Source organism: Heterodontus francisci, chromosome 20 (assembly GCF_036365525.1).
Source record: "Heterodontus francisci isolate sHetFra1 chromosome 20, sHetFra1.hap1, whole genome shotgun sequence".
NCBI classification, from domain to species: domain Eukaryota; kingdom Metazoa; phylum Chordata; class Chondrichthyes; order Heterodontiformes; family Heterodontidae; genus Heterodontus; species Heterodontus francisci.
Window position 1 is genome coordinate 39,146,909 of NC_090390.1, and position 12,677 is coordinate 39,159,585.

A 12,677-nucleotide genomic window follows, 5' to 3' on the forward strand; every position below is an offset into this window, starting at 1 on the left:
AAAACTATTTCTGGTCAAAATGGAAGGTGGTCCCTTAATCATGGGTCTCTGAATTACGGAATTGTTAGAGCACAGAACATACGAATATATGAATTAGGAGCAAGAGTAGGCCATTCGGCCCCTTCATGCCTGCTCTACCATTTAATAAGATCACAGCTAATCTGATTATGGCTACCGCCTACCCCTGATACCCTTTGACGGACTTGTTAGTTAAGAATTTATCTACCTCTGCCTTAAAAATATTCAATGATGTTGCTTCCACCACGCTGTCGGGAAGAGAGTTCCAAAGACACTCAACCCTCAGGAAAACATTCTCCTTATCCCCGTCTTAAATGGGTGACCCCTTATTTTTAATCTGTATCCCCTAGTTCTAGTCTCTCTCACAAGGGCGAACATCCTTTCAGAATCCACCCTGTCAAGTCCCCTATGTTTCAATAAGGTCACCTCTCATTCTTCTAAACTCTAATGGATTCAGTCCCAACCTGTCCAACCTTTCTACGTAAGATACACTCCCATCCCCGGTATCAGTCGAGCGAACCTTCTCTGAACTGCCTCCAACATATATATATCCTTAAATAAGGAGACCAGTACTCCAGATGTGGTCTCACCAAAACTCAATACAAGTGTAGCAAAACATCCCTACTTTTATATTCCATTCCCCTTGCAATAAGCGACAACATTCCATTTGCCTTCCTAATCACTTGCTCTATCTGCATACCAACCTTTTCTGATTCATGTACCAGGACACTCAGATCTCTCTGTACCTCAGAGTTCTGCAATCTCTCTCCATTTAAATAATATGCTGCTTTACTATTCTTCCTGCCAAAGTGGTTGTTCACATTTTCCCACATTATACTCCCTTTGCCAAATTTTTACCCACTTACTTAACCTATCTATATCCCTTTGCAGACACCTTATGTTCTTTTCAGAGCATACTTTCCTATCTATCTTTGTGTTACCAGCAAATTTACCAACCATACATTCGGTCCCTGCATGCAAGGAGGCCTTTCAGTCTGCGCTGGCTCTCTGAAAGAGCAATTTACCTAGTGCTGCTCCCCTGCATATCCCCCCTCCCCCCACCCCCCGCCTTCTCGCTGTAGCCCTGCACATTCTTCCTTTTCAGATAACAATCCAATACCCTCTTGAATGCCTTAATTGAACCTGCCTCCAATACACTGTCAAGTAGTGCATTCTAGATCCTAACCACTCGCTGTGTGAAAACATTTTTCCTCGTTGCCATTGCTGCTTTTGCTAAATACCTTAAATTTGTGCCCTTTTGCTCCCGATCCTTCCACCAATGGGAACAGTTTTTCCCTATATACTCTGTCCAGCCACCTCATGATTTTGAACACCTCCACCAAATCTCTTCTCAACCTTCTCTTCTCCAAGGAAAACGGTCCCAGCTTCTCGAGTCTATCCACGTAACTGAAGTTCCTCATCCCTAGAACCATTCTCGTCAAATTTTTCTGCACTCTCTCGAATGCCTTCACATCTTTCCTAAAGTGTGGCACCCATAACTGGACACAATACTCCAGCTGAGGCTGAACCAGTGTCTGTGCAAGTTTAACATCTTTGCTTTTGCACTTTATGACCCTATTAATGAAGCTAAGGATGTTGTATGCTCTGTTGACCCTCTGTCAACTTGTCCTGCCACCTTCAGTGATTTATGCACATATACAACCAGGCCCCTCTGCTCCTGCATCTCCTTTTAGAATTGTCCCCTTTATTTTATATTGTCTCTCCGCGTTTTTCCTACCAAAATGAATCACTTCACACTTGTCTGCATTAAATTTCATCTGTCACTTGCTGCCCTTCCCACCAACCTTTTGAAGTTCTGCACTTTGCTCCTCTCAGTTCACAATGTTTCCAAGTTTCGTATCATCTGCACATTTTGCAATTGTGCCCTGTACAGCAAGATCTAGGTCATTAATATGTATCAGGAAAAACAAGGGTCCCAACACTGACCTTTGGGGAATTCCACTACAAACCTTCCTCCGGTCTGAAAAACATCCATTAACCACTACTCTCTCTTCCTGTCACTCAACCATGTTGCTACCAAGTTATTCCATGAGGTATAACTTTGCTCTCACGTCTGTTGTGCAGCACTTTATCAAATGCTTTCTGGAATTCCATGTACACCACATCAACAGCATTACCCTGATCAGCCTTTTCGGGTTACCTCATCAAAAAACTCCAGCAAGTTAGTTAAACATGATTTGCCCTTCACACATCTGTGCTGGCTTTCCTCAATTAACCTGCATTTGCCCAAATGACTATTAATTTTGTCCCAAATTATCGTTTCTAGAAGCTTCCCCACCACGGAGGTTAAACTGACTGACCTGTCGTTGCTGGGCTTATCTTTATACCCTTTTTTGAACAAGGTGTAACATTTGCAATTCACCACCCCTGAATCTATGGAAGACTGGAAAATTATGGCCATTGTCTCCATAATTCCCATTCTTTCTTCCCATCTCATCCGGTCCTGGTGCCTATCCAATGCTTCCTCCTTATCAATTTCAAACCCTTCATGTGTCTGAATTACCTCCTCTTTCACCATGACCTGCACAGCAGCATCTTCCTTGGTAAAGGCAGATGCAAAGTATTTTAATAACTCAGCTGTGCTCCCTGCCTCCATGCGTTAATCCCCTTTTTGGTCTCTAATCGACCACTCCTCCTTTTACCACTCTTTTACTATTAATATAATTATAGAAGACTTTTGGATTCCCTTTTATATTAGCTGCCTGTCTCTTTTTGTACTCTTTTGGCATCTCTTTCTTGTTTTTTCACTTTCCCACTGAACCTTCTATTTTCAGCCTGGTTCCATTGTATTTTCCACCTGCCAATTGTCATAAGCACACTGTTTCTTCCTCATCTTAGTCTCTACCTCTTTAGTTATACACAGAGCTCTGGATTTGTTTGCCCTACCTTTCCTCTTCGTGGGAATATGTTTTGACTGTGCCTGAACTGTCTCCTCTTTAAAGTTCAGTTACTGTTTTGCCTGCCAACCTTTGATTCCAATTTATCTGGGCCAGATACATTTTTACCCCATCGAAGTTGGCTTTCCCCCAGTTAGTTATTCTTACGCTGGATTGCTACTTGTCCTTTTCCATGGCCAACCTAAACCTTATGATAGAATGATCACTGTCCCCTAAATGTTCCCCTACTGGCGTTGATCCACGTGGCCCACCTCATTCCCGAGAACCAGGTCTAGCAGTGCCTTTCTCATTGGACTGGAAATATAATGCTGTAGAAAATTCTCCTAAATACACTCTAGGAACTCTTGCTCCTCTCTGTCCTTTACACTACTATCCCAGTCTATATTTGGATAATTAAAGTCCCCCATTATAACGATTCTATAATTCCTGCACCTCTCTAATTTCCTTGCAAATTTGTCACTCTACATCTTTCCCACTGGGTGGTGGCCAATAGACTACAAGAGCAATATAATTGCACCTTTTTTGTTTGTTGCCTGTAGCCAAATTGATTCTGTCCTTGACCCCTTTGGGACATCCTTTCTCTCCAGCACTGCAATGTTCTCCTTCATCAAAACTGCCACCCTTTGCCCCTCCTTTCTTTCCTATCTTTCCCTGAACACCTTGTATCCAGGAATACTTAGCACCCAGTTCTGCCCTTCTTTGAGCCAGGTCTCCGTTGTTGTCGCCACAACATCACACTTGCACGTGGCTATCTGCACCTGTAGCTCACCAACCTTATTTGCCATACTCCATGCATTCATGTACATGCACAGTAACTCTAATTTAGACTTTATTACTTCCCCTGCTATTCTGACCCCACCTATTTCCTACTGTAGCACAGTCTGCTCTCCCAATTCTCTGTGCACCTTGGTGTTCCTCTCTTGTATTATCTCCCGGTTCCCACACCACCCCCCATAGCACTAGCAAATCGTCCCGCAAGAAAATTTGTTCAGTTCAGCTGCAGCCCATCTAGCCTGTACAGGTCCCATCTCCTCCAGAGCTGGTCCCAGTGTCCCAGGAATCTATAATCCTCCCTCCTGCATCATCCATTCCAGTTACACATTCATCTGCTGTATCCTCCTATTTCTATACTCAGTTGCGCATGGTACCAGGAGTAATCCAGAGATGACTATTTTTGAGGTCCTGCTTGCTAATTTCTTACCTAGCTCCCTAAACTCTGACTGCAGGACTACATCACTCTTCCTACCCGTGTTGTTGGTACCAATATGGACCCATGACCACTGGTTGTTCACCCTCCCCGCTCAGGGTGCTCTGCAGCCGTTAAGTGACTTCCTTGACCCTGACACCAGGGAGACATCCTGGACTCATGTCTGTGGCCACAGAAATGCCTGTCTATACCCCCAACTGTCGACTCTACTATCACTATTGCTGTTCCAGTCGTCTTTGTGCCTCCGCCCTGTGCAGCTGAGCCAGCCGTGGTGCCAACTTGGCTATAGCTGCACGCCCTGGATGAATCTTCACTTTCCTCAGTGTTCACAACTGAATATCGGTTAGAGAGTGAGACATGCACTCAGGACTCCTGCACTCCCTGCCTGTTTCTTCTTGGCTGCCTGGTGGTCACCCATTCCCTTTCTTCCCGCATGCTCTTAAGCTGCGGGGTGACCACGTCTATAAACGTGCTATCCACAAAGCGTTCAATTTCACAGTTGTGCCACAGTGATGCCAACTGTTGCTCAAGTTCCAAAACCCAGAGTTCAAGCTGCTGCAACTGACGACACTTCCTGCACAAATGGTTATTCAGGACATGGGATTAATCCTGGAGTTCCCACATAGCACAGGATGTGCACGCCAGAGGTTGGCGCAGTCCTGCCATTCCTCTATTCATTCGATAATGAACCTTGCTGCTGCTAATAAATACTCGAGTTTTGAGAAAGAAAAGAGAAAAAAAACTTAGCAACCAATCACTTAACTGCTTCCCAGTGACTTCACACTTGATTTTCTTTGGAGCTTTGTCGGTTAGCTCTGAACGCACACACTATCTCGCTCTTTTCTAGTCTGCCGCACTAGCTCTGCTCCCACACAGGCCGGCTCTTTTCTAATCCGCTGCTCTAGCTATAAATTTAATGCAATACTTGGTTCTCCCAATACCAGTTAAACCACTGCCCCCTGTTTGGAGAGAGAATTTTTTTTTTTAATTCACTAACCACTCACCTGCCTGCTCAGCTAATTAATGCTTCCAGGCTTCAGCGCTCTCATCTTGCTGCTGGTCTCTGGCTCCCTTTCTCAGACCACTCCTTTATTTTGTAAAAGGTCAGAGTAGTGCCTGCTCCCTCACTGCACTGAATTCCCACACTTCGAAAATTCCCAAGTGCTTGCTTTGACTCAAGCTGCTACTTTTGTGCCTGCTTACTTCGTGCACTTAGCAAGACCACCTGTATTTATACTAGCTGAAATTCTACAGAGCTGAGTCATGCACTGCTGTCCATAGAAACCAGTTCTAACTAGCTACCTGATCAGCTAACTGTAGCTGCCTCTCCAGCAGGGAGCTTGTTTATTCCTGACTAAGACTGAAAGAAACTTAACTTTAACAGTAAATTGTAGTTAAATGCTATTTGCCACTATATAACCAAAAGTGGGAAAAGCAGAAGAGTCAACTGAAGTGATATCATGCATGGGGGTACGGGAAATACCTACTGTTCATTAATGGTCTATGCCACCATCTTGTGTGCAGACTTCTCCATGACTGGTAATGATTTTGTCTTCTTTTATGAGGGGCGGCACTTAAACTAATTGTAACACTTTTGTGTATGTATATATATGTCCATTTATTTTAAGTTTTGAAAGTTTGTCACATCCCAGATGCTGTGTGTTGTTCAACTATGATTTGTTGGTTTTAAATCATTTTTTGGAAAACAAAAACTGCACAAGAAGAAAACAAAACATAGTTAATTCCTGCTTTTGTTACTGGCCTTCAGATGACCTGGAAAGTTGCTGTGATAACCAGAAGAGTTGAGCAGCTTTCAACAATTATTACTAGGCTAATTGACCTCAGAATCTATTTAGATCACTTCACCATGGGGCGCATCTGAGTTGTGGCCTTAAAGACAGATCAGATTTGAAACTAAATGATTACAATGCCTCTGTCCCCAGCTTACACAGTGAGACAACTTGTCTGTGAGCTTGTATAAAGATGTAGTGTCACACTGGGCCAAGGTGTTGACTGGAGCTCCACAGGGGCTAATGCTTGGGCTCTTGTTTCTAATCTCTTAAATGATCTGAACACCGAAACAACTGAGTTGATCAAATTGGCTGTGCTGCCAATAACGCCCGCAAACATTGTGGTGTATGATTGTGATGTATGATTTAACCCGCACCCGTTGCTTCCGATGCAGGCAGCACACCAACTTTATGCTCCTGCTTATTACCATGATTGTAGCCAGCAGCAGCACGCTTCAGCAGGGGTCTCAAAATTAAGAACCTGGCACCAGTTGAAGCAAACCTGCACTGCGAAAAGCCAACCTGCAGCTCTTTTAATGATTGTAAAAGGCTTTAGGAGGACATAGACTCGTAAGCAGCATAGGCAGATAAGAGACAATTTTATATAGAGAAGTGTATGGTAATTCTTTTAAGCTAGTGACAGGAAATTTGAGTTTAAGCTCAGTGAAAGGTGTGCAGGAGTAGAGATACTAGAAGCACAAATGCAAAATTCCTTGAAAGTGAGTGTGCAGGTCAATATAAAGTCATGAAAAGGGCCAGTGGTAAAGTCACATTCCAAGCCTGAATTGGAACTATATTGCCGTTCCTTCATTGTCACTGGGTCAAAGCCCTGGAACTCCCTCCCTATCAGTACTGGGAGTGTACCTACACCACATGGACTTCAGTTCAATAAGGTGGCTCACCACCACCTGCTCAAGGGCAATTAGAGATGGGCAGTGATGCTCACATTGCAAGATTGAATAAAAAGAAATTGCGGAGCATTGTGGCTGCAGCAGGTGCTGGAAGTTCATCTACAACTGATTCTGACCTGGGAAAGACACTAGAATCGCAAACCATGGGAGAGAATGGGCTCCAGGATTCTCTGACACTGTGCTGAAGACCTTGGTTGAGGAGGTGCAGAGAAGAGAGATGTGCTCTATCCACAGGGACCAGGAGACTCACCAGACGAACTCTGAGAAGGCAATGGGACCAGATAGGCATGGAGGTAAATGCCAGGAGTCAAGCCCAAGGACCTAGACGTAGTGCTGCAAGACGTTCCCAAGGTGGAAGAGTCAGTTACTAGAGGACATAGGTTTAAGGTGAGAGGGGCAAAGTTTAGAGGGGATGTGCGAGGCAAGTTCTTTACACACAGGGTGGTGAGTGCCTGGAACTTGCTGCCGGGGGAGGTGGTGGAAACAGGTACCATAATGACGTTTAAGAGGCATCTTGACAAATACATGAATAGGATGGGAATAGAGGGATACGGTCCCCGGAAATGCAGAAGGTTTTAGTTTAGGCAGACATCAAGATCGGCGCAGGCTTGGAGGGCCGAATGGCCTGTTCCTGTGCTGTACTGTTCTTTGTTCAGTGACCTCTCAAGTCGTCAAGGAGTGAATGTGTCTACAAACACCACATCCTACGAACTGCACCACTAGCCTCGGGCACTGCTCAGTGCTGCACGGCATCACTCACCTATCAATAATCTCTATCAATCACACCTCATTGCTAATATTCATAGCTTTATCTCACCCTCACACACTTATCACTGCTGCAAGCCCCACACCCACATCACAGCTTTCACACAATACCAGCTAATCAACGACAATCACATCACCCGAGCAGATTGCACCAAACTTGCTGATGCACTTTCCTCTCTCTTGCAAGATGAGGTAATGCAAAACCGGAGGCAGCTGTTGCTAACTGGCAGGGGGTGCAGGTGCAACTGCATGTCCTTGCCTCTATGGAGAAGACAGTGCTAACCATCATTTGAGTGGCCATTGCTGCGGCAGTGGCCAGCGGTGGAGCTGAAGCCATAGAGGATGACTGTATCCTCATATTTAATGCTCCTTCTGATTTACAAAAGGCAGTAAGCATGCACCCCTTGCTTTCATCGCACTTCCCCTCATCACATCCCTATCCTTTTGTCTTTCTCCTTTTCAGATACCCAAGAACTGCAACTGGACAGATAGTGGTGAAGAAACGCCATCACTCAATCTCTCACTCACAGCCACCCGATAGTGGCACTGCATGTACTTTAGAGAGCAGCTTCAAGGCAGGATGGGCATGTGATGAGCCACCAAGCACGTGCAGCCTGCAGCCAGATAAGGGCAAGAGTATGGCAGGTGCCAATTCCTCGTAGGGCAAGATTGTACACTAGTTCTGCTGCAGAGAATTCAGTTGAGCACTTTGGGGGCAGCATACAGAAGGAGGCTGATGAGTATGTTGCACCCTGATTGACATCTCGATCTGCTTGCTGTATATACTTCCAGTGGATGCTAACTGCTACGCATCTGAATTTTATGCTCTGTGTTTAGACAATGTGGTAAAGCAATTTAAAAAAGGTGATAGGTTGTTGATAAATGACCACAGCAGCAGAATACATGTCTGTAGAAGTAATGTACAGGTCAGACCACATCTGAAAACTCTGGTCTCCATAATACAAAGAAAATGTGCATATACTGAGAAAGAAAACAGTAAGAAGGGAGTGAGTTGTGAAGATATGTGTAGCTTAAGCTCTACAATATGGTGAGAAGTAGACAAGAGTGATCTCATCAAGATAAATGGAATGCTAAATGGTATAGATTTGGTAAAGCAGAATTTTGATTCAAAGTAAGTTGTGCTATTGGTACAGAAAAGTTAAATTAGCTTGAAGTAAATTTGCAACTATTAACTATTTGAAATAATTTGCTACACAAGGTGGTGGAAAAATTTATTTGAGGTGTTGAAGATGTAGCTGTGTACTAGGCCAGGAATCTAAGGTACCAGAAGAATTATAGGCTGGTGGCCTTTTCTTGCTCCTAACTAGAATCCTTTTTTGACATTTTTGCCCTTCCTTTCTCTTGTGATTGATCATTTTCTATTGGTTTGTCTCTTGTGCAATGCTTTCCCCTTTGGTCACCTGTTTTCGCCATACTTTCAGGGACCTATGACCCATGTTGTGAATTCTTTCACCCTCACCTCCCTCTCCTCTTTAGGACACTCCTAAAGCACAGCCCATTCACTCCTCCATATCTCTCATTTGACTCAGCTTTGGTTCTCTCATGTTTCTGTGAAGTATCTTGGAATTTTTTTAAAGTTAAATGTACTATATAAATTTAACTTGTTGGCTGTGCATGCCATGAGTTTATGAACATTAATGACCTGAAATTCCAGGGGGCTGGTGGTGAAAAACCATCATTATCTATCTTTGCGGTTGAGCGGAATTTAGGGTGATACCTGATTATCCCAGATGCTCAGCAAACATCCTCTACTTTTCTTTGTAGGACTCTTGATTTTGGGATCTGTAGGCTCTTTAGCCAATGATTGACATCTCCTCAGACTCTGCTCAGTGCCAATAGGCTCCTCTTCCACTCCCTACTCCTCCAGCTCCCTCATTCACTTTCATCCAGTGTAAACTCCTGTAGAGAGAATGCGAAACTTAAAAGAAGTGAAGTAGTAGTCCTGGAGAAATTAATGGGACTAAGTGGTGACAAATCCCTTGGATTTGACAACATGCATTGCAGGGCTTTAAAAGAGCTAGCTGCAGAGATGGTGGATGCATTAGTTTTAATCTTCCAGAATTCCTTATATTCTAGAGCAGTTGCCAAGGATTAGAAGGTAGTAACATAACCCCACTATTTAAGAAAGGAAGAGAGAAAATGTGGAACTATAGGCCAGTTAGCCGAACATCAGTAGTAGGCAAAATGCTAGAATCTATTATAAAAGCAAAATACTGCGGATGCTGGAGTTCCGAAGAAGGGTCACTGACCCGAAACGTTAACTCTGCTTCTCTTTCCACAGATGCTGCCAGACCTGCTGAGTGACTCCAGCATTTCTTGTTTTTGTTTGTGCTAGAATCTATTATTCGGGATGTGATAACAGGGCACTTTAGCAAATCATAATATGATTAATCAGAGTCAACATGGATTTATGAAAGGGAAATTGCATTTGACAAATCTATTAGAGGTTTTTGAGTATGAAACTAGTAAGATGGATAAGGGGGAAATCAGTGGATGTAGTGTATTTAGATTTTTAACAAGTGGTTATTACCAAAATTAGGACTTCAGTCCTCAGTACCTTGCTCTACGGCAGCGAGGCCTGGACAACGTATGTCAGCCAAGAGCGACGTCTCAATTCATTCCATCTTCGCTGCCTCCGGAGAATCCTTGGCACCAGGTGGCAGGACCGTATCTCCAACACAGAAGTCCTCGAGGTGGCCAACATCCCCAGTATATACACCCAACTGAGCCAGCGGCACTTGAGATGGCTTGGCCATGTGAGCCGCATGGAAGTTGGCAGGATCCCCAAGCACACATTGTACAGCGAGCTCGTCATTGGTATCTGACCCACCGGCCGTCTATGTCTCCGCTTTAAAGACGTCTGCAAACGTGACATGAAGTCCTGTGACATTGATCACAAGTCGTGGGAGTCAGTTGCCAGTGATCGCCAGAGCTGGCGGGCAGCCGTAAAGACAGGGCTAAAGTGTGGCGAGTCAGAGACTTAGCAGTTGGCAGGAAAAAAGACAGAAGTGCAAGGGGAGAGCCAACTGTGTAACAGCCCCGACAACCAATTTTATCTGCAGCACCTGTGTAAGAGTCTGTCACTCTAGAATTGGCCTTTATAGCCACTCCAGGTGCTGCTTCACAAACCACTGACCACCTCCAGGCGCTTACCCATTGTCTCTCGAGACAAGGAGGCCAAAGAAGAAATAGAAGAACTAGTAAGATGGATAAGGGGGAATCAGTGGATGTAGTGTGTTTAGATTTTAAACAAGTGGTTATAACCAAAATTAGGACTCATTGGATTAGGGGGTAATATTTTAGCATGGATTGACGATTGGTTAATGTGCAGGAATCAGAGAGTAGAAATGAACACAACATTTTTGCGTTGGCAGACTATAACTAGTAAGGTAGCTCCAGGATCATTACTTGGGCCTCAGCGATTTGCATTCTATATTAATGACTTGGATTAAAAGACTGAGTGTAACATTAAATTTTTCTGAGGGTGGAAAGTTAGGTGGGAAAGGAGGTTGCAAAGGGATGTGGACAGGTGAGTGGGCAAGGACATGGCAGATGGAATACAATGTGGAGAAGTGTGAAGTTAGTCACTTTGGTAGGAAAAATAAACATGTTTTCTTGAATGATAGACTGGGAAACGTTTGGACTCCGAGGGATGCGGGTGTCCTGGTACATAAATCACAAAGTTAATATGCAGATACTGCAAGCATTTAGGAAGGCAAATGGTATGTTAGCTTTTGTTACAAAGGGGTTAGAGTATTAGAGATAAGAAGTCTTAGAACAATTATACATGGCTTTGGTGGGGCCATACCCGGACTACTGTGTGCAGTTTTGGTCTCCTTACCCAAGGAAGGACACAGTTGCCCTAGAGGGAGTGCAACGAAGGTTCACTAGACTGGTTCCTGGGATCAGGGGATTGCCCCATGAGGAGAGATTGAGCAGACTAGGCATGTATTCCCAGGAGTTGAGAAGAATAAGAGCTGATCGAATTAAAACATATAAAATTCTTAAGGGGCTTGACAGGGTAGATGCTGAGAAAATGTTTCCCCTGGCTGGGGAACATGAGGTCACAGTCTCAGAATAAGGGATCGACCATTTTGGACTGAGATGAGGAGAAATTTCTTCACTCAAAGGGTTTGGAATTCTCTACCCCAGAGAGCTGTGGATGCTCAGTCATTGTGTATATTCAAAACAGAGGTCAATACATTTTGGATACTAAGGGGATAAGGGTATAGTGCAGGAAGGTGGAGTTGCGGTAGCTGATTAGCCATGTTTTCGTTGAATGGTGGAGCAGGCTCAAAAGGCCAAATGGCCGACTCCAGCTCTTATTTCTTATATTCTCAGCCTTATTATCTCTCTGAAGGACAAATAATGAGGTGGGTAAGGATGTGAGGTAATAAACTGAAGCTGAGGGCTGGCACATCCTCTACTACTTTCCGTGCTTTGTCTGAAGCATGAGGAGGAGGAAAGCGTTAACATAGTTGTGGAACAAACTCAGAGGTCACCACTTGCAGAAGAAGCAAGTACAACAGTTGCTTGCAGAAAGGTTGGCTGAGCTGCTGGAGCTTAAGTAGGTAAAGCAATATATTGCATAATGAACCTACACCTAACAGAGAGCCACATTTTTCTGCTTTCCAGCTTGCTGCCTCAACGGAAGTTTCATTGCATTAACTGTTGATGTTTGCTATTGGTCTGAGATAGAACTCTGCAAATGAATCCTTCCAATGAGAGCTTAGTAGCTGAAAGTTAGTTCAAGGCATTTCAAATCTTGACTAACAGGATTGTTTGCTTATTTATGGAATGTTGGGCCAGATGGCCTGCGTCATCTATATTTGTGTGATTTGAAAATTGATTTTCAATGAACTGATTTACATTTTTCAAGACTTATCAAGCAGTTTCGAGCATGCACTAAAATTTGCAGAACTTTTCATCAGTTCCAATCCTATAAATTGCAAACGTTACATTTATAAAAAAAAAAATTGAGAACACAGCAACAATTAGCCCTACGTTTGGTTGTTTGAAATGATTACACTTCTTAACATCCTGTTCA

At 43.9% G+C, this 12,677-nt stretch overlaps 1 protein-coding gene across 7 annotated transcripts in view; it reads left to right on the forward strand.

Moving 5' to 3' along the window:
* The window catches only part of cpeb3 (cytoplasmic polyadenylation element binding protein 3), a 190,016-nt gene that overhangs the window by 126,764 nt on the left and 50,575 nt on the right, over positions 1–12,677 (forward strand). The gene's annotated exons all lie outside the window — the stretch shown is intronic.